We start from the raw sequence: 20,757 nt of genomic DNA on the forward strand, positions 1-20,757 counted from the left end.
GTGTGCACATAAATAAGATAAATTGCATCTGGAAGGCAATGTACCTGCACCACATTTTTTCCCTATGAAGCTGTCCTTCAATTAAGTGGTTTCACTTGGAAGCCCTCTGTCAAGCACGTCAGGAGAAGACATTTGTTAAAATCATGTTGCCCTCACCCAAAATACAATTCCAAGATCAAACATGATGTACTTAACCATATTGGGCATTTTTCAATGCAAACTAACCAAGGTTGTATTTTGAACTTTCTGTTAATTTATCTTGATGAACTGTTTCCATATATTTTGATAGATATGTTTTTGTTTTTCTCAAACATGAAAGAAACAAAAGTAAAATGCAAGATGTGTTTTTCAAACTCTCACTCCATCCCTGGTTTCACTCACCTCACTAAACAGGCCATTTACAATTGCTTTATTAGCCTCCTTGCTGCCATTATATTCCAGAAGCCCTTCCACTTCAGCATCTGTCTTTTCCTGGTGTCAGGCAACTGGCTGCAACTGCTGCAAAGTCTCAATAATTGCTACTAATAACTTAGTCACTGTAAAATTCTCAAATAATGCATGAAGCCCAAGAAAAGTGTGTATGAATGTAGCACCTTTGGGGTTTTCTACCTGCTCATGGTGGCTTTTAATTTGCTGCATTAAATTAATAGTTAATGAGGTTTTTAATGTTGGGGATTTCCACGCAGACTTTCTCACTTACACTACAAATTACATTGGGGTTTGTGCATGAATATGGTGAATTTGTGCTACCAAAGTGTTTATCCCAAATACAGGTCAAGGTCTCTGATGATTTTATCTGCTTTATCTGTGACTTTAGAAGTCTCATGTCAAATTTCTGCATTTTGTACTAGGTTTAAAGCAAAAACTCCCTGAACTCTACACTTTATTTTAAAACCACATTTCACACACCCAAATATGTTGACGACAGACTCCGTTAGGACATCTAACCTTAATTTCATGGATAGTATGAAGCAAAATCTGATCATGTAAATAATAAATGCTTTTGATTATTTTTAGATCCCTTACTTTATTTGACTTAGCAATTTGACCTGTTAATAAGTTTACAAATATGTGTGTATATATATATGTGTATATATATATTTATTTAAATCATTTTTATACTCAATTAAATTAGCTCCTCTGAAAAGTCTATCTAAATTCCATTAATGCTTGGCCTATCTCATTAGTTTAGATTCATCTTCCCCATTTGACTCTTTATTTAAGACAGCCTGAAACAGCCCTGGAATTTGAATGTCTTTCTGACATGCTCCTTTATGAAGTCTCTTTCTTGGGTACTGTTGTGCACCCAAGCAGGTAGTACCTGAGCAGAGAAGAACAGCAGGGAGGAAGGCTGGACATGACCAGATGAGCAAGACACCTAACAAGGAGTTTGACACCTACATTTTTCTGGGGATATGGAACCAACTTTAAACTAGACAGCAACATTTTCTTTAAGGTGTAATGCAAACAGCTCCCTTGAGGTAAGAGGTTGGTCTGCTCTGTCACCCCCTGTGCAGGTGATGAAAGGGATGCCAGCAGCTCAGCCATATCTCCATTATTTTTCAGTGGGCCAGAGCTCACTCTTTCATTAGGCTGCAATTAAAGACCAGGTGCATGGCATCATTCTTCTTAGCTAAATATTTTCTCTTCTCCAGCAGGCTGCAATGCAGGGTGGAGGGCAACACACATCCTCAAAAGAGCAAAGGAAAAAAGCATAATTTCTTTCAGGTTGGAATACCAGTTGTCCAAAAGCAAAGGTAAGAAGAAAGATGGTGTGAACTGTTCAGCTGACGCTGCTATATTGGAAGCACCTTCCTAACATTAGTTGGTCTGCAATGAAGCTTTGAGAAGGGCCTGAATCTCTTCACGTGTGAGTAGGAAAGTCAGTCAGAGCATGAAAGTTTCGTGATGTAGTGTAAAGCCTGTGAAAGTGATAGGCAAGAAGGGAAATTGCTACAGAGTTAAAGTTTGACCTCTTTCATCCCTTTGCTAGCAAAATTTAACAATGCTGCCAGAGGAAATGAATCGACAGAACACAATTTATAAACACAAGATATCAGACAAAAGTGACATTAAGCATTTACCAAGCTTTCAAAATAGAAGCAGCACTTAACATATCAATAGTTAACAGGAAAATGTGTTTTAGAATTCCTTTTTTTATGAGCTACTCAAGGGAGTAAAATGTTTGGGGTATTTAAGAAGTAAGTTACAACCTATGTGAATCTGGTAGGGTTTTCTTTAGCTCGAATCAAGTAGGAGCCATATTTCAGAAAGGAAGTTATAACAGAAGGTCCTGTCACATGGATGGAGCATACATTGAGTGTTTATTTTTTCAGATTGAATATCCAGTCCCCAAGGTGAAACAATAATGAATGACATCTTACTGACTGCCCAGACAGATCTTATGTTGCGCTTTTAGATAATATGTGGTAATTCGATATCAGTACTCATAAAATCTTATGTTCATGAAAACCAAAGAAAATGAAACTACTTTGTCCAAGTTAGGTTTCAAGTTAACAAGATAAATGTTTATTTTTTTTTAATTCATGACTTGTATTTTAATTATTTTTGGATATATTTCATTTTATTTATGATGTGTTGGGTTTTCACTTTTATATTTTTGTTTCAATACACTTGGACAACATACCATATAGTTTGATTTCATTTTAAACCCTTAAATTACTCCTTGTGTAAGAGGCAAAAGCCACATAGGCCATGATTTTCAGACCCTGTGTAGGGAAACAGTTGTACTTGCACAGATGCTATTACTCTGCTAGACACATGCTGTAGTTTTTCATCTCCTAAAACTAGACATCAATCTTAATATTAACATAGATCAAAAAAGGAGGACTCTGCCCACGAAAATATTTTGAAGAAAAAATAATAGTTTTTCAGAATTTTTTTCATAAGGTTATTTTTCCTTAATTCTGACAAAAAGTCAATGTTTTCATGGAAAGAAAACATGACTGATTAAAAAAAAAAGTTTCCTTGGAAAAAAAAAAGGCACACTAATTTTATTTCATGAAGCATACCATCCAAACGCCCTGCTAACCATGTTTGGACAACTGAATCAGCCTACCAGGAAATGACCTTACTCTTTAGTCTGGAGATAGGTAGATAGGTTTTGTCACATGAAAGGTATAAGGCCTGGTAGAAAAATGAGAAACAATATTTATTTAAATTATAAAATGTCCACTACTGAGGTGGAACCACTCCAAGCCTCAAACCAGCTTGGAATGACCACGCCAATTTCCTACTGGTAAATAAATGGGTTGTATCATTACAAAGCTCTGACCACCGTCATAATAAAGGAACTTATATATCTCTGAAGAAATGCAGAAATACCTAAATTTGTCTAAGACATTAATAATTGGAAATCCATGGGCAGGTGGAGGTATACTGCTAGCTGTTGTTGGTAGGTAAATCTGTAAATAATATGAAAAAGGAAAATGCTTTCAACAGAGTCTCCATCTGTAATTAAACTGCAAAGCATATCAATGTCAGGTAATATTATTTTGGAACAGAAAATTACCATCTGTAACACTGAGCATATTGGGCTACCCAGAAAAATTAAAAGTTTTTCAAAAATACAGGCCTTAGTGATTCACAGCTAAGTCTTCAAAGAGTTAGCTAATTAATAACCAGAATTATTAAGACAGGGGAAGTAACAAGGTAGTTTTAACCTGACTTTTGAAGATGCAGTGTCCAGAATTTGAGTTCACAAAAAAAGAAGGTGCAGTTTCCAAGCAATGAAGGTAATCAAATTGTTAACCAGCTTATTAGATGGAGAACTTTATATTTTTAAAATATAATTATGTATATTTTTCTAAAACAAACTCGCTGATTTATTTTCAGGTTAGTTGACTGCATTGCTCTTCTCTAGGTTTGGGGATACGTGTATATCCCTTTCAGTCATGGGTCATAGTAAGAAAGTTCTTTCTGAATATCTGTTTCTTTACGTTTTATGTCTCTCTCCTTTTGCAGAGAGGGAGGGAAAAGAATTCAAGTTGTACTGAATCCAAATAATTGTATGTACAATCTATATATAGCACCAAACAAAGACTATGCATTAATGGATGATAAAAGAAGCAGAAGATGAAACCCCCAGCTTATTATAATGTTGTCTCACATAATATTAGTAATACTTGGCACTTGCTTCATGTTCAAAGCAATTCAGAAACATTAAGTAATTAACCTACATACAACTTAATGCCTTCTGCCAAGATTGCTGTACACAAGCAAGTAACTAAAAGGAGCTAAAACCAGATTTAATCTGAGAACACAAGTAACAGAATAATCTTTCATTTCTCATCTAGAGGTTTGCTAATCACATTTTATAATTTTTTAGGAAGATGAGACCAAAACTTCTGATTCTTACTCACTCAGGAGTGATGCTGAACTCATGGGTAGACCTATGAATTCTGACTACTCATGATTGAGAGCTGGATGACTGGACAGACTGTATTAAGTATTGTATCTAGCACTTACCCTCTAAAATTCAGTTATCCACTGGCAGCCGTTGAACAGCACAAAAATGTTTAATATACAGTATAAATGAAGAACACAACACCATATAAAGGCAGCTTTTACTATTTAAGGAAGCACAAAGGATGAAGGCTTTCTCAATGCAAAAGACTCATTGTTCTGAGCAAAAATCAGAACTTCAGAGTAATGCAGACCTAGTTTGGAGTCGCAGTTTTTTTGGCTTTGAGTTTCTTATTTTATTTTTTTCCCTCCACTGTGTAATTTTCTGAATTAACCACAGTCCCTGACTCCATGGTGGAAAGACATTCTTCTGATCCCTCTGCCTGGCAAACTATTTGCTCTTTCTTCCATATCTTAACATGTTTTTTCTGCTGTTCACACCTCACCTTCTATTGGGAAGATGGGCAATGACCTGAAAAGTGTGCTGAAAGAGAGTCAGTGATCCATTTAGCTCAGAAGCAGATCACAACAACAACTGTAGAAAGCAAGCAGCCGCAGCAGCAGCAGCACAGAACTCCTGGTCCTGCCTCTTCACACAGATCCCGAAAGTCAAGCAAAAGCTGCATTAGAGTTTCTTCCCCTCCTTAAACCCCTGAACTGTGGGTACTTTTTACCCCCAAAGTAAATGTATAACTATTTCACTAATCAAAAATCTTTTGAATGTTATTGTCTCCAGTTTCTCACCTTGGGGTCTCCACATGAGCCATGGTTTTATGAGTCCTTTGGAGAATATCAGGCTGAAAAGGACTGAGATAAGGCAGATCAACGATTATGGGATTATAAGAGAGAAGACAAAGATGGAATTGGACCAGCCAGTAGGCAAGTAGGCAGTGAGGTCAAGGGCTAACATTTCAGGTTAGTTTAAAAAAAAAAAAAAATCAATGAAGTATGAAATCATCTGGGAAAAACAAGTAAAAACAATAAGAAATGGTGGCAGAAAACAAGCTAAGGAGTGAGGCCAAGAAGATGAATTATATGTAAGTCTTGGAAAGAAAGTTACCTTTGGTATTTTTTTGCTGAACAAATGTCAGAAAGAGGAAGCGTAGCGACAAGTGGAAGTGAGGTGGAGATACTAAAGATCGCTTGAAGCACCATCAAGACGGGCATGGACTAAGAGCAGCACGCTAGTGGAGCACCGAGTACTCCTTACACACCGCCTCAGTGCTCCAGATGGCCAAGCTGTACCAGGGACCTGCCAACAAAATCACTGTGAAGAGCTGCAAGGGCAAAGTCAGCCCCACAGCTGGAAGGGGTTGGGCAGATCCTGGAGGTGAAGGAAGGACCATCATCTCCTTTCCTCCTCCCCGGCGCCTCCAGCACTATTTCTCTCTCTCTGCACTCACACTTTCCATGGAGCAGGGGTGGGGGGCAATGAGAAGGAGAAGAGGAGGCAGCGGGTGTTCGTGCTGCTTCCCCCGCACAGCGTCTGGGCTGGCGGCAGGGTCTCCAGCAGCAGCAGGGAGCCATGAGGAGCCGGGCTGCTTGCACGTCCATCAGTGTGGCGCTGCGCTCGTGGTGCAGGGAGGGGAATATTGGATATCGTTTTGGTCGGGGCTGAATCTATAATTGAGAAGATGAGAGTTCATTACAGATTTTGGCCTTGGAGTGCTTGTCTTGGCAGGAGGCTTGGCGGAGTGTTAAAATCATTACTGAGTGGCCTAAATCTAAACAAACACCCACCTTTTCCATTTATTACCAGGATGAAATGACTTGCCTTGTAGAACTGAAATACCTATAGTTGTCAGCTTCTCATTTCCCAGTGGTGCGTAAAATTCCCTCTCTTATGCCTGGCTTTCCCTCTGCTCTAGCTTTCCCTTATGTTATTCTACTGACAAGAATTATGTATTAAATTACAAGTTATCTGTCGTAGAATGAGAATTTCACTTCACACCAGACAGAGGTCTGTTGTACAGTGCTAAGAGTTCCTGTTTCTCTAGTACAGTGTTGTAGAACAAGAAAAAGGATTTAAAAAAAAAAAAAAAGGTAGGATGATTCTGACATTATGGTAGATGAAAATTTAGACACATACAACAAGAGAGCCATTTTTCATCGTTATGAATACACAGCTGGACAGAAACAGGCAATGTTCATACAGCTGTGGTTTTGTCACTGCAAGTAAACACACTGGTGGGATCATATGTGTGGAGAAACCACTGTATGTATTTATGTATTTTAAAGTTTTGTCCCCCTTTTTTTTTCTTGAAGCCTGTCTGTATTACTCCAACCCCAACAAATGTTTCAGGAACTGTGACCCATTTTGCAATTCATTTGTACTGCGTACGAATGAATTAGCATGCAGAAACCACAGCACTCTGCTTAAGAGAACAACTTATTATTACAAAATAGATAAAAATGATGTATTATATATTATATTCCATCACCAAAGATCATAACGCATGAAATATCCCTCTGTCTCTACCTGCCTCTCTAAAGATAGACTGAACGAGTTGGAAATAGAGCTACTGACTGAGGGACTTTCCCCCTGATTTTATTTGTACGTGCAGAAAATACACGTGAAGAAACGTGTAAAGCAAATCACTCAAAAAAAAAAAAAAAAGTGATTGGAAACAAATTTAAATGAGTAGTGTTTAAATAATTAACACCTGCCAAAGTAGGAACAGAGGCCTTATTGCTGATATTAAATCATATCCTTTAACGTCTGAAACAGATGACAGTAAGTAATTCCAAAACAGTCAAGACAGGAAACCAATTTTTAGTTCTTGGAAAGTTGAATTAGTTTCAATAAAGTTGATAAAAAGCCTATTTTGATTTTGTTAATTCTACTATGGAAAGCTGGTTTTGCATTAAACTTTTTTTTTTCTTATTTAATATACTGTAACTGAGCATTTTTGAATCATGATTTAAAGTATATTTATAATTCAGTAAACTAATGATGTATGTTCCACCTGGTTGCTGCAGAGCCCTGTAAGTAAAAACTGTGGGTAGTATCTTGTTACCAAGAACAAATATTGGACTTGCCAAGTTTCCAGTCAGTAAATATAACTTACAATAGCTATGCCAGATAGGCAAATAAGGATGTTCCTTAACAGAAACAAAGAAGAGATACTGTGTAGTCCTCCAGTTCTAAAATTCAACTTCAGTAAAAGCACCCATTGCATAAATTGGCAATTTTACCAGATTGAAGGCTGTGGCATAACAGTTTGGAGGAATGCCTAGATTATTTTTTTTTCTTCTGAAAGACTAAATTAGAGAGTTAGAGAATGTGTGTGCACTAAAATAACATGAATGTTGAAACCCATAAGAGTAAAAGCAAAGCTATTCTGGCTGTCACCTTACTCTTAATTTACCTTTCTGTCTCGTGGTACTTTGCAAAATTTGTGCTGCATTGTTAGATGACAGGTTGCTTGTATTTGCTTGTATTTGGAGAGTCCCATCAAGTAAAAAAATATCTGTCCATCTTAGATATTATTCTTCAGCATCTGAACCTCATACAGTCATTAATTAATGTTATCAACACAACACCACTTTGAGGTGGTCCTGGGCATGCAATGGACTGAGCCCAGGAGGTCTGGATGACCATCCAACCCTCTAAGGTGTAAAGCATTGTCAAGACCTTCACTTCTGCTATAAGTACAACAGATTGATGTCTAGAAGAGAAAACTTTCTGGGGACAGAAATGGTGGATTAATTCCACCAAGAAACTAAAGACCTTTACAAATCTCACGTCATTTTTCGAAGCTAAGCCTCAGTTTTTCACCCCGTGTTCTCTAATGTGAATCTAAAGAGATGTCTATTTGAAACAAAACACATATTAAAAACTCAACTAAACCCAAGCAAGCATGCCATTTCAAAATACACTGGGTGCTCAGAGAAATAGCTGCTTTACTTTATAGATCAGCCTGAGTAGACCTGTCAGTGCTGATAGCAATAGCAAGACCCAAATCAGCCAAGTCAATTGGAAACTCAAGCAAAGGGCAAGCTTTCCCCCCCCCCCCCCCCCCGACTGTGGGTACATGCTTCTCCTGTAAGAAAAGGATGAAAGAACCAAGATCATTTGAAAGATGCATAGTCATGTAGCTTAATGTAGGGTTGGCAGACATTCAGCTCCAGTAGCAATGGCTGTGGTATAAAAGTTAATATAAAAGAGTACTTTACAGATGAGGTAACTAAGTTACAGACAGATCAAGTTGTCACTTGTTCTTGTAGGATTTGAACCTACCACCTCCATTAAAACATCCTTTTTCTGTACGCCTCATTTCCGAAGCACAACAAAGAACGTTCGAGTGGCGACGGCATTCTTGAGTAAGAGCTACAGAGAAGGGTACAGTGGGGAGGAGAGGGAATATTTCACCCCTTTGGTGGCCACAGCTGGAATAAGCCCAAAATACTGAATGCACTGACATCAGACTCAGCCTCTATTTGATATTACAGTGATCAGAATGGAGGCCTTTCTTCCTCTTTGCAAACAGCTGTATAAGCTTTCTCTGTAAAGAACTGTCTTGACTTCTTAAATTCTCCCCTTCAGTCTTTCCCTTACTCTAATAACTTATTTTAACAGCAGGGAAAGGGAGAGGAAAGCCTCAAAACTCTTTCTTTTGTATTTGAAGCAAATAGACACAGAAACAAGAGGTTTTGAGGTGGAAGGTATAAATGTGGGCTTACTGCTTTTGGTTTTTCCTTACAGAAGATAAGCGGACCCTGCATTCAGTTAATTTCTGCCTAGAAGCCCTTCTTTTGTAGAGCATGGGCATATTTTACAGGACAAATATCAAGTACTTTCAGAGACAAATTTAAAAGTAGATATCTCAAAAGTTATATCTACTTCTCTAGTTATGGGAGGGTCTTTTCTATGTTAGAAATTAAGAATTGGTAAAATCAACCAAGTCTACTCATTAATTTACATTTCTGACTTCATTATTTTATTTTATTTTATTTTATTTTATTTTATTTTATTTTATTTTATTTTATTTTATTATTTTATTTTATTTTATTTTATTTTATTTTATTTTATTTTATTTTAATTAAGGAACTACTTCCCAACTGTAGTCCCAAAAATATTTGGGGGCCAAAATTAACATCTTGAAACCAGAATTATATATATATATATAAAATATATATATATACATTTAAAATGCAAGAAGAGGTTTTCCAGGTTGCCTGAGCAGTCTCATACTGGCTTGTCCCCAGGGCTTGCTGCTCATTGTGCCTCAAAAGAAGCAAGAGCCCTTCAGCAAGGAAGCAGGAACCATGCTGTTGCATTGTACCCAGGCAGGAAGATGCATGTGTTCCCCACAGCTATGTCGAGGTACAACCTTAACAGATTGGCAGTGTGGTATTGTTTTAAGACTTCCTCCGTTTTTAAAGATAACCGAGAAACAAGGATGCTTAAATTGCCCAATATATTCAAAGTTTATGTGTAATGCTGTTAGAAAATATACCATAATCCTGCCAGCGATGTTCTTTCAACAAATCCACTTTTAATGAAATACATGGATTAAGTCTGTAAATTAACCCAGGAGCTCAATGTGAGTAGGTTATTGCTGAAGAAGAGCACCACTTTTAACAGTATTCGTACAAAGAGGAACTGACAAGGCTTTGCCAGCTCATATAATATTATTATAATCAGTTATGAGCTAATGACAAGGTTAGAAATGAGATGCTTGAAATGGTACTTCCTAACTTTCTCTGGTCAGGCACAGGTTTGCGTGCTCATCTCTATCTCCTAAATGGCTGCATCCCCCAGTAAAAAAGGTTTTTAACTCCTCTTCACATTTTCTATGCAATTCACCACTACCATTACATGCACTATCCTCATGTCCTTCCTTGTCTGTGTTTCCACTTTGTGTCTCTGTTTCTCTTTTCTAGACGCTCAAAGTCAAAAATGTCAGCCTACCAATGAAGTGCCATTGACTTCCTTATAGATTTTTACTTTTTCTTTTTCCTAAAATTTTTGGTTTCGTTTAAGAAAAGATATATTTTCAACCCCAGTACAGTTCCCTCAGCTAATCAAGTCCACAGAACACAGTCCTAAAATGTGTTCAATGAGCCTATCAGAAATGCAAGGGTAGGTGCAGTGCTTTAGGCTGTATTTACAAGGTTGTGCTCCCCCTCTACTTATGTGCAAACCGGATGATTCACTGTGTTACTCACCAATCATAGTTTGTTGATCTGTGCTTTGACAATGCCTTGCATGATTACAAGCATTCAGTTACAGAACAACATCACATGATGTGGTGGCCCATTTAACACCAAAAATAATGGGCAGTTAATATCCTAAATTAAAATCATCTAAAGCCACAAGCTGTACACTGATCACCCACATGCTTCATTACATACTGCATCAATAGGAGCAGTTAATTCAGATCAGCATATGCAGACTTTAGGAACAGAGAAAACTAAATACATCATGGAGGTATTGGACTAGTTTTAGTAGTTTTCTTGCCTCAAATACATTCAACTTTCCTGTAAAATTATTGCATAGAGCTCCTCTCACTTTTTTAATCCAAGAAGCCTGTGGCTTTTCTGAAGAATATTCAATGGTTGAAACAGACAAAATGGCATACAAAACTAATTAAAAATTATACTAAGCTCTAATTGTTTGCTCGTTATGCATATAGACATTTCACAGATTACCTTTATATGGATTACAGTGACCCCAGAACCACAAGCTTAGAAAAATTCAACATTAATATTATGCTTAAAGTAAAACAAAAGAAAAGCCCTACCTTGTCCCTAGAATACCGTCTGCTTTGTCATAACATTTTACAGTCCCTTTTCCTTTTGTAAGGGAAAAAATAATGGCATAAGGCATGCTGCCCACTAACATGCTATAATGTCAGTGAATCTTCAGCCTTAGTTTTTTTGTCCCTGTGGCTGCAAAATGAGAGCTATTAGCAAAGAGCTGACACTGGGAGAGTAGTACTTCCCAATGAACCCTGGAGGTCAAAGACAGGCAATGCTATTCGTATTGAGGTAAAAATGTTTAATGTGGTACCTTATTTAGCAAATGATACGTTCTGGGAGCACACACAAGATACTGTGTTTTAGTTCTGTGAAGAATGTAGACTTCAGCATCATTAACTAATCTGATTTATAATGAAAATTAATTATTATGGTCATTAGACTAAATGGCTTCTGTCATCTGCAAAGACATAATTGGTACAGAAAATTGTTTCATAGCTAAGGAACAATCAATCAACCCAGGCTGAACATGCACATGTATTTTTTCCTCTCTGTTCTCTCCCACAATTAAAACCCAAACACAGAGTGGGGGACTGGTCTGCAAGACAGCTCCTCCCACAGTGTGTAATGTGCCAAGGCAGATGCATTCCAAGATAAATGAGAAACTCAAAATATGGGGTAGGAAGAAAGAGGTGGGGCTTACTAACATATTGCTGAAATAATGTTGCATGCTACCACATTTGGTACTACCTCAGTCCATGCTAGCAAAGCAGTAACAACCTCAGTAGTTTTCTCAGTAAATCAGCACTGTGTACATACAGCAAAAGGATTGAATTTATCTCTTTATTTCCAACTTTGTTAATATTTCATGGAAGGATAACAAATAGTACAGAGCTCAAATGCAAAGAAATGTATTTCTCCTTCAATTTCTCCCATTAAAATCAAAATACTTGAAAGAACTTTTTGTTTGTTTGTTTGTTTTTCTTTTTGGCCTCCAATATACAGTAGTCTCTCAGAAGTATGAAATTAACATTGTTAGTTAATTTGAATTTCCTGTGCTCTTTTGTTGGTTGCCCCTGATTCAGAATACGTCATAAATAAAGGTGGGAACTTTCCAAACTACATCTGACATTAGACCAAAGCTTGAATGAATCATTTGAAAAACTTATGATTAGCCAATGTTTCAATTAAAGTCTTCCAAGGATTTAACATCTTTATTCAGCAAAGTTTGCTTTAAAAAATGCCCCTTCCACATTTCAAATACTGTAAAAAGCACAGACATACAAAAACAGCTGGGAGAAAGCTAAAGGATCCTAGGCAATTTGGAAATGGTTTGAGTACTCTTTTTATGCTTTGTATCTGAATTACTTTAAAACTTGTCTACCTAAAAATCTGATGTGAGTTTTACAAAATCTAAAACCACTATGTTATTTTTTTAGAGAGAGTTTAGCAAAAAGTGGTAAAAGTCTCAAAGTAGATATACATGTTACATTCTTCATTCGTTTTCATCTTAATAAAATAAGCAAAATCAACTAAATTTTGTATTGATATAATCCATTCTCAGAACTCTTAAATATACCTACCAAGAACTTCACAACAATATTGACGTGTTGGTTTGAAAATAGTTAAATTGATGCAATTTTTTGTGTGTTGAATGGTTTTAGAAATAGAGAATGTTGTGAGGTTGCTCTGTGGGATAAGAGATTGCTTGTCTTAATCTGCTCCATTCCAAAATCTGTTCTTTAAACCCATTCCAGATGATCTGGAATATTCAGAACCATAAATGTATTGAGTCTGGAAATTTGGAAAGAGAAAGTATTGAAAACAGAAGATCTGATTTCCTTGAGGAAGAATACAAGAACATCTGAGCTCTCGCCAAAGGGCTTGTTCTGGGTTCTGTATTCAGCTTCCGGGAGGTCATTTGATATAAAAGCTGTTCTTTCCATCAGAAGATATGCTATTGTTCTTTGTATACTCTCATACCAAAATGAACAATTAGCATTTTAAGGAAGGGATTGGCTCCACAGGACATTGTAGGATAGTCACAGCATTTTCATATCTATGTGGATCTAGTTTCAGTTTGTCAATTAAGATAACCGAACCTAAATCCATCAAAGATGTTTATTTTTGAACACTGGGACATATTTACAAAATTACTGCAGCATTAATAAAATGTTGAATGTGAATAACTCCTCGAGAGAACTGCAGAAACATTTCAAAGAGACACAGGCATTAGTTATTGTTCTTGCTTTCCCAATGGGAAACAAATTTTCAGAGAAGTAAGGCTAATTGTTTATGAGTATATACTGGGGGACATGAACAAGACCACAGGGGGCAACTATAAAATATCCAAACCTGTTTTATACCAGTGTCATGCCCTGAAAATTAATCTTTGCATCTTCACAAAATACCATTCCATTACACAGCTGGAAAGTCATGAACCAGCACAGACACAAAAGTGAGTCACCTACCATACTCTACAAGAGGGCTCCTCAGTGGTCAGAGCTGGAAGTTGAAGTGGCAGACACTAACTTCCCAACTCACCTTCTTCTTCTGAGCTTATAAACACAATTTCTTTATCCACAGTAATCAAATTCCTAACTTGTATTAGTATATTTTACAATACGTAATGTTAGGTGGTTCAATGTTTTCTCAACTGCTTATAAACTATAGATTTACGGAAACCTAGCTGCCAGCATTAAGGTTCAGACAATCACGAGCAATCTTTTTTTTTCTTTTTTTTCTTTTCTTTTTTCTTTTTTTCTTTTTTTTTTCTTTTTTTTTTTTCTTTTTAATTTTCCAGTGGAGCAATGAGGTTTTGATTTAAAAATCTTTGTGATCTTTACAAAATCCCATGTTTGGCATTAGGTGATGTCAGGTTTTCAGTGAAATGCGATGTTTGTGAGCGATTGGCAACTGTGCCTTGTAAGTCAATGCCAATCGGGGGGAAAAAATAAATAAATAAAAAGGAAAATAAAGAGTTCCAGATTGTTTGCAAGGAAAAAGAATTTGTATGTTTTGGGCTACTTTGGCCTGTGGATGTCAAAATATGTTCCAATAGCACTGGGTCCTTCACTTGACTGAAATGTTTTGCAGTTTACAGTGTAAATTATCACTTAGATCTAATAATATTGAAGGGATGGGTAGGTGGCCAAGACGAATGCACCATGTGGCAGGGGACAAGGTCGACTATTCGATGAATGATGGCAGAAAAGCAGCTGTCATCCAACCCAGTGCACAGTGCGTGCTGTGCTCAAGAACACTGAAGAGGGGAAATATATTGAGAAAGAAACATTTGCATATTTTCTCCCTTTTCCAGGCTGCAGCATTCTTAGGTGCATGGATTCTCCAGACCTGTCATGTTTTCCACTCCTTATGCTGCTTTTATGGACTCATGTACTAGGGGAGAAAGGTTTTATGTATCCAATAAAAAACATGAATGTGTAGGTATATAAAGATGTAGAATAGCTTATAACAATTTCCAAACTGTACACACTAAGAAAAGAAGAAATAAAAGCAGTAAGAGAATTATTCTAACAGTATGATGAAGGTGTAGTGCCCTTACACTGTTGTTGTCTACAACTAACAGTAGCTGAAAAATGAAAACACAGTGGAAGATGGACAGAAACTCAGTATTTTCCTGACACAGGTGCATCTACTCCTTTTTTTGTGCCAGCAATATTTCTAGGAGGGATTCTGAATTACAATTAGAACACACAAAAGGCTGCAACCCTGTAGATGAATGTGACAAACTTCAGATAAATTTGAATTCAGAAGAAAAAAGCAGATGCACATGAACAGATGCAGACGAACTTTCATTAGGCTTACAGAGTGAAGCACGTATCAAAAATGACTTATTTCTGTTGTAAAAGGAGAGGCAGGATCCTATGGTTTCCATTTGGTCTGACCAGAAATGTGCATTTTTTAACACAACTTCTACTTATGTCTCATCTACAGAATGGCTCAAAATGCTGTGTTCATTTATTTACCCTTTTGCACATTCACTGAAGGCAGTCAGAAGAACTCCATTTGAAGGTAGGAAACAAAGCTCTGGGAAATGAATTAATCTGTATGTCAGAACATTTTCTGCCGCTGTCAATGCACAGAATAGACTCAGTTTGAGTTGGGGTGGATGAGCTGTCATAGCTGGAATTTGGGGAGCAACCCCCTTCTATTTGTCAGCTGAGCAAATCTACAGAAATCCTGGAGAGGCAATAAACATCAAATCTTGCAAATTCAGTTCTACAGAATAAAATTCAGCATCCAACAACTTTAAAGCTCTAGATAGATATTGCCTCTGCTTGCCAATTTCAGAGTGGAACCACACTTTAAATATTCTGCAGACTGTAGTTAAGTGTTGTAGTACGTTAAACTTTCCAGTCTTACATATTTCAATCGATTCTTTGTTCTCCTCTTTCAGAACAGGTTAATGAAGCTAAAGGGAAGGAGGGAAGGATTGGTCGTTCAATCAAACTGCAACATATGGAAAATCCAACATTTCAATGAATTCTAGGAGTAAGCTAACACATTCTGGTGAGACTGGTGTTAATTGTTACTTATTCTCCTGTTCCTTTCTTAATTCAAGGATTTGTAAGCACATTACAAACATGAATTAAGTGTCACTTCAGTTCCCTGAAGAAGAGGTTACTTACATTTATTTATTTATTTATTTATTTATTTTCCAGACAGAGCAACCAAGGCAGATAGAGGTTAAGTGACTTACCCAAGATCACAGTAGAGTCAGAGCTAGACTCTATGTCCCTGGCATCCCAGTCCCATCCATAAAATCCTGATCCCACACTCCCTCCTTTTGCAAAAGGGAGAAAAGGGAGGAAGGTTATTGTAACTTAATCCTGCTATATTTCAGGATCCTTATGTTGGAGAGTCTCAGCTGAAGTGCACACAAACAGAGAGGAAATCAAAATACTTCCCTTTTCAGTTCAGCTATTACAAAGTTTCCCAGTTCCACACATACATAAAAAGTGCATTTTGAGCAGAAGCACTTAAAGGGATAACATAAAAGTCAGGAAGCAAAAAACAGAACCTCAAAGTCACAGTAATTAGCTCCATATGTCTAGCTGATAATTAGTCTTGTCTTTTTCCTTTTTTTAATAACAAAAATAAAGACACCAGAGTGGATGCTACTTGATTAAATAAGCTATGTAATTGTTGTGGCAACATAATCACAAAGTCAGGGCACATCTCTTAACTGAGACCACACATACACACGTGCTACATGCTGATTTTCCTTATTGTGCTATTCCCCAATTTCTGCAGCTCCTGTACACAAACAAGAAAAGTGTTCATATATAACTTTGGTCCAAGAGTGCATCAGAAGAGAAAATTACTTGTAAATGTCAAGGATGGCTGATAAGAAGGGAGCAGGCAGGCACAGAGGAGAAAACCATTTTCTGCATGCATTTACAAGCTGGTTTGTCCAAAGCATGATCAGCAGGTCACAATTTGGCACAGCAGTTTCCTTTTAACTAGCAGTCACTCCCAAATATGCAAAACAAGAGCTTAAGAGCTGCAGGAGCTCAGCACTGCCAGAGGAAGCTCTGCAGCTTTCTCTCCAAGAAAGTAAAATTAATCATTCTCATATATATACCTTCAAGATAACCAACGTCAGTGTCTGAAAAGGTTAAAAATAAAAATTAAAAAAAATAACAACAGTCTAGGAAATGACCGTAAAATATATCAGAAAGTACCTACTGTAGTTAGCAGTCTTACACATTGCCTCTAATGAGAAGGACTCCTTTTGTAAATAAAACTATTCTCATTATACCAGCTCTGCCACTGCTGTCTAATCCCACACTTTTCCCTCCACATTCACCTGCGCAATCTCTCACCCTACACACTGCTCGCACACTCCATAATATAGCAGTTACTTTAGGTTCAGCTGTAAATAATGCATGCCCATGCCTGCCATGTAAATCCTCTTAAGTTAGAAGTTATTTCCAGTCATAAAATCATAGAAATTAGAGGCAGAAAAGACCTATTAGGTCATTTATACCAAAATCCCAGGCCAGTGCAGGATTGTTCCCTCCAGTACCCTTTCTACTGCTTTGTCCAGTCTAGTTTTAATCTCTCTGGGGACCTCTTTAAATGTCTCCAAAGCAGTGTTTCTACTACTTCCATAAGAACGATTTTCCACAGGCTGAGAACCACGTTTGACGAGTGAGTCATGCTTGCTTCAAAGACCTGGTCCTGGTAAAGCTCTATGGCTTTGGCTTGTGCCTTTTAATGCCTGATTAACATTGTCTACGGCATGTCAGCCGAGGTCTTTAAGAAACAGAGGTGCATGAAGAGTCCACTGTTATTGCTATAGTTCTGTAATATTAATTAGGAGTAATTTAGTGCTGGCAGGCTGGTAACCTTTGCAGCGATTGCATTGCTCTGGGATGTCACAAGACCACGTTTCATCCTGCAGCCTCTGCCAAATATGTTTTTACCCACATAGCTTCTACCTGCTACAGAAGAAGTGTACCATGGATGAGAGGACTCTGCGATGTGTGCACAGTGCCATGAGGGAAAAGACCTGACAAGGGATGGAGAAAAAGATGACAGGGTGGGCACTGACTTATTCATAGTTTGGGGCTGAAAATTTTAGGAGGAAAGTGTAATAAGGTTTCACAAGAAGTTATTGGTATTTCAAGCACTGACTGATGTTTAGACAAAGATTGCATAAGAATGGTCTTGTACTAAATGTATGAACAGCTTCTGATCAGTTTTCAGAGGGTGCAGTTTGATGGCAGCTGAAGCCAGCTGAAGTGTGTGTGAAGTGCTCTGTCAGCTGTCTGGTGCACAAAAGAAGCTTAAAAAATAAATAGTTTTCATCTGAATCTGCTCTACAACCTGTCTGACTACTCTGCCACATGACTGCTGATGCCATGCAAGGGATGAGATGGCAAGGTGGTGTGGGAGAAGGAAAGGAAAATCATTTTTCAGCAGAGCCCAGTCCTACTCACCATGAAACTGCTTTCAAACACTGCTGTCTCATCGAAAATATTCCCAGATGATGTGGGGCTCAACAACAAAGTGAAAGAGCAGGAGAGTGGGAAAAGACCACATAATGTTTTATTGAAATAGATTTAATTCTGATTTAAAGTAAAGAATTATTTCAGATGTTACCCAGAATTAACTGAACTTCAAAACCAGTGACAAACACTACTGACAAACTGTGATAAGCCTAACCTAATCAGCTCTTAGAAACATCTATTTTCTCATATCTATCTTAAGGCCAAATAGCCTTTCCCAGAGGCCCAGAGGGTAGTATCGTGTCTAGCTGGAAAACAAAAAGTCAGGTAAGAAACACAGAATTGGTTCTCCAGTCAACTGTTGGAACCAAAAAAAATAAATAAATAGCATTTATTCCAGCAAAAACCCATGCATGAACTAATCTGCTTGCAAGCTTACTCCTGCAATCACAAAGAAATATGTCTGTCCATTTTTGTTCTCTAAATTGGCTCTGGGCACAAACAGAAAATGCTAATTTAGACAAAAGGATCACAGTTGTGCAAAAAGGCTCACTACACTGTGCCCTATGATGCAAAATGTGATGAGGGAAAACTTTTAACGAGTAAACAGTTCCTTCACATGATCTGCTGAGAAGGAAAATGTTCCTCTGGCCCATGTTCTTCTACAGAAGCATTCTTGTCATCTCCTATAACATGGTTCATGCCTCACTTCGCCTAAAACATCCAACTGTGGTGGGTTGTCACACTATAAAGAAATAAATAAGTAAATAAAATCTAAGCCAGCATATTTAAGCAAGCATGGATGCACTTCAGCTACTCCACTCCTGGCTCCATTTCCCCCTACATACTCTGTCCATGCAGCATGGAAGAAAGGAGCTGCAGATTGCTCATAGGTTGCTCAGAGGTTTCAGTGCCAAACGGAACAAGCTTCAACATCAGCTCAGGCTGATGTGTCCAGGTGGTGAAATGGTAAGGAGAGCAATACAAGACTTGCAGAGCAGCATGGAGACTAGTTTTGCCACCAGTGAAGAGAGGATGAATAGTGGTAGGGTGAGAATGCTGGTGACAATCCAGCCCTGGGTTTCTGCAGGAATCTCCCCCTACAAAAACAAGCCATTGCAATGATGGCAGGGACTGTGGAGCCTAGCAAACACCTCAGTCAATTTCAGCAACACAAAGAACCTAGTGGGGAAGACAGCGAGACACCCATCCTGGAAAGTCACCTCCAGGCTGTGCAAGGGTTCAGCAGCACAAACCTTTATGTTCATCTGCGAGGAATTTTTCCATCGAGACCTTGAGCTCTGTATTCAACGTCACACAGGCAGAAGCTCCGTACAGCATGGTCATGAGGCCTTTCATCACCTACCACTGATTAACGCAATGTATACCTATGACAGCTATAGAGGCACTAAGCAAACTGCAAATCCAATTGCCTCAGACAAGACATTGGGGCCTGCCCTGCAGCACTGCTGGCCAAAGGTTAGTTGAGAAAAGAGGGAAATATGGGTGACACCCATGGCAAAAGCACAGAAGGAAAGCAGAGAAGGGGAAGTAGGGTCTTCCCTACACTCCCTCTGGTTGAGTGCACCAAGAAGACAGAGATTTCTTGAAAGCTTCCTGAAGTCTTTCTGAAAGTCTTCCGTGGAAGACTGCTAGACTGCTAGACTTTAATACAGTTTTACTTTATTCAGCCTTCCCTCTGTTTAATGGGAATGAAACTGATGGATAAAAATCTCCCCCTGGAATATGCATACAAAAATATGGTCTCAAAGATGCCCTCACTGTAGCCACCCATGCTCTGACTGGCAGCTGCTCAAAAACCATAATTTCTTGAATACAAAATAGTAAGTAACACCATATTTCTTAGCTTATGTCCCACCGCAGTTTCATTTCAGCACAGCGAAACCTCATTAATTCGCACTTTGCTTATCCACACACCTTATAATTCACACGTAAAAACAGCAGTCAGCAAAGATTTAACAACAATGTGCTTTATTGAGATCTCATGTTGCTGAGATTTCATTATTCCTACAAAATACGCTACCGTTCATTCACTAGTACAGTAAGATTTCAACATCACCATAAATATCTCAAACTAGAGATAGGTTCACACTAGCAAAGTTTGGCTCTAAAGTCCAGATCTAGGAAATGCCAAAGTTTGAAGCTGGAGGAAAAATAGTTGTGAGTAAAGGCAAAATGAAGCTAGATTATGATTACAGCTTGTGCTGTTTTCTGTTTTACTATATTTCCTTGCCTTTTAAAAGCTTCTTTTGTTAGGTTATACACTAAGAAATGGATTCTCAATTTTATTCACAGGGTTTTTATCACAAAATACAAAGGAAGCTTTAACAAGCATTTGTACTTCAGACCTGGAAAAATCTTCAAGAGTCCTAGACAAAAGGCCTTGAATAGTCCCAATACAGTTTACAGATATTTTTCATAGCAGTTGTTAACTGATCCCAAGCAGGCTTTCCCCAGTCCCCCAGCAGATATTGATTATTGGGAAGTTATTAACTCACAGAGAAGGTCTATGGCTCTCAGATGCATGGTGGGCAGGAGCTCTGTATGGCTGCTGCATCCCAGGCCCAAGGCAGCAAAACAAGCTGCACAGGTCTAGATACAGCCCAATCCATGTGACAGGCACAAAGAGCTA

At 38.0% G+C, this 20,757-nt stretch overlaps 1 long non-coding RNA gene across 2 annotated transcripts; it reads left to right on the forward strand.

Annotated features, from left to right (window-relative positions):
* Positions 1 to 757: 757 nt before the first annotated feature.
* Positions 758 to 7,975, forward strand: LOC308190379. 2 transcript variants are annotated; one of them, XR_013947140.1, is made up of 2 exons: positions 758 to 1,870; positions 4,349 to 7,975. It is a non-coding gene; the product is annotated as an uncharacterized lncRNA (long non-coding RNA). The 2 variants fall into 2 exon arrangements; XR_013947141.1 differs by having other exon boundaries at positions 758 to 1,757.
* The last annotated feature ends 12,782 nt before the right edge of the window (positions 7,976 to 20,757 follow it).

The sequence above is a fragment of the Anser brachyrhynchus genome (genome assembly GCF_964034855.1).
Source record: "Anser brachyrhynchus genome assembly, chromosome: 2".
Classification (NCBI taxonomy): Eukaryota; Metazoa; Chordata; class Aves; order Anseriformes; family Anatidae; genus Anser; species Anser brachyrhynchus.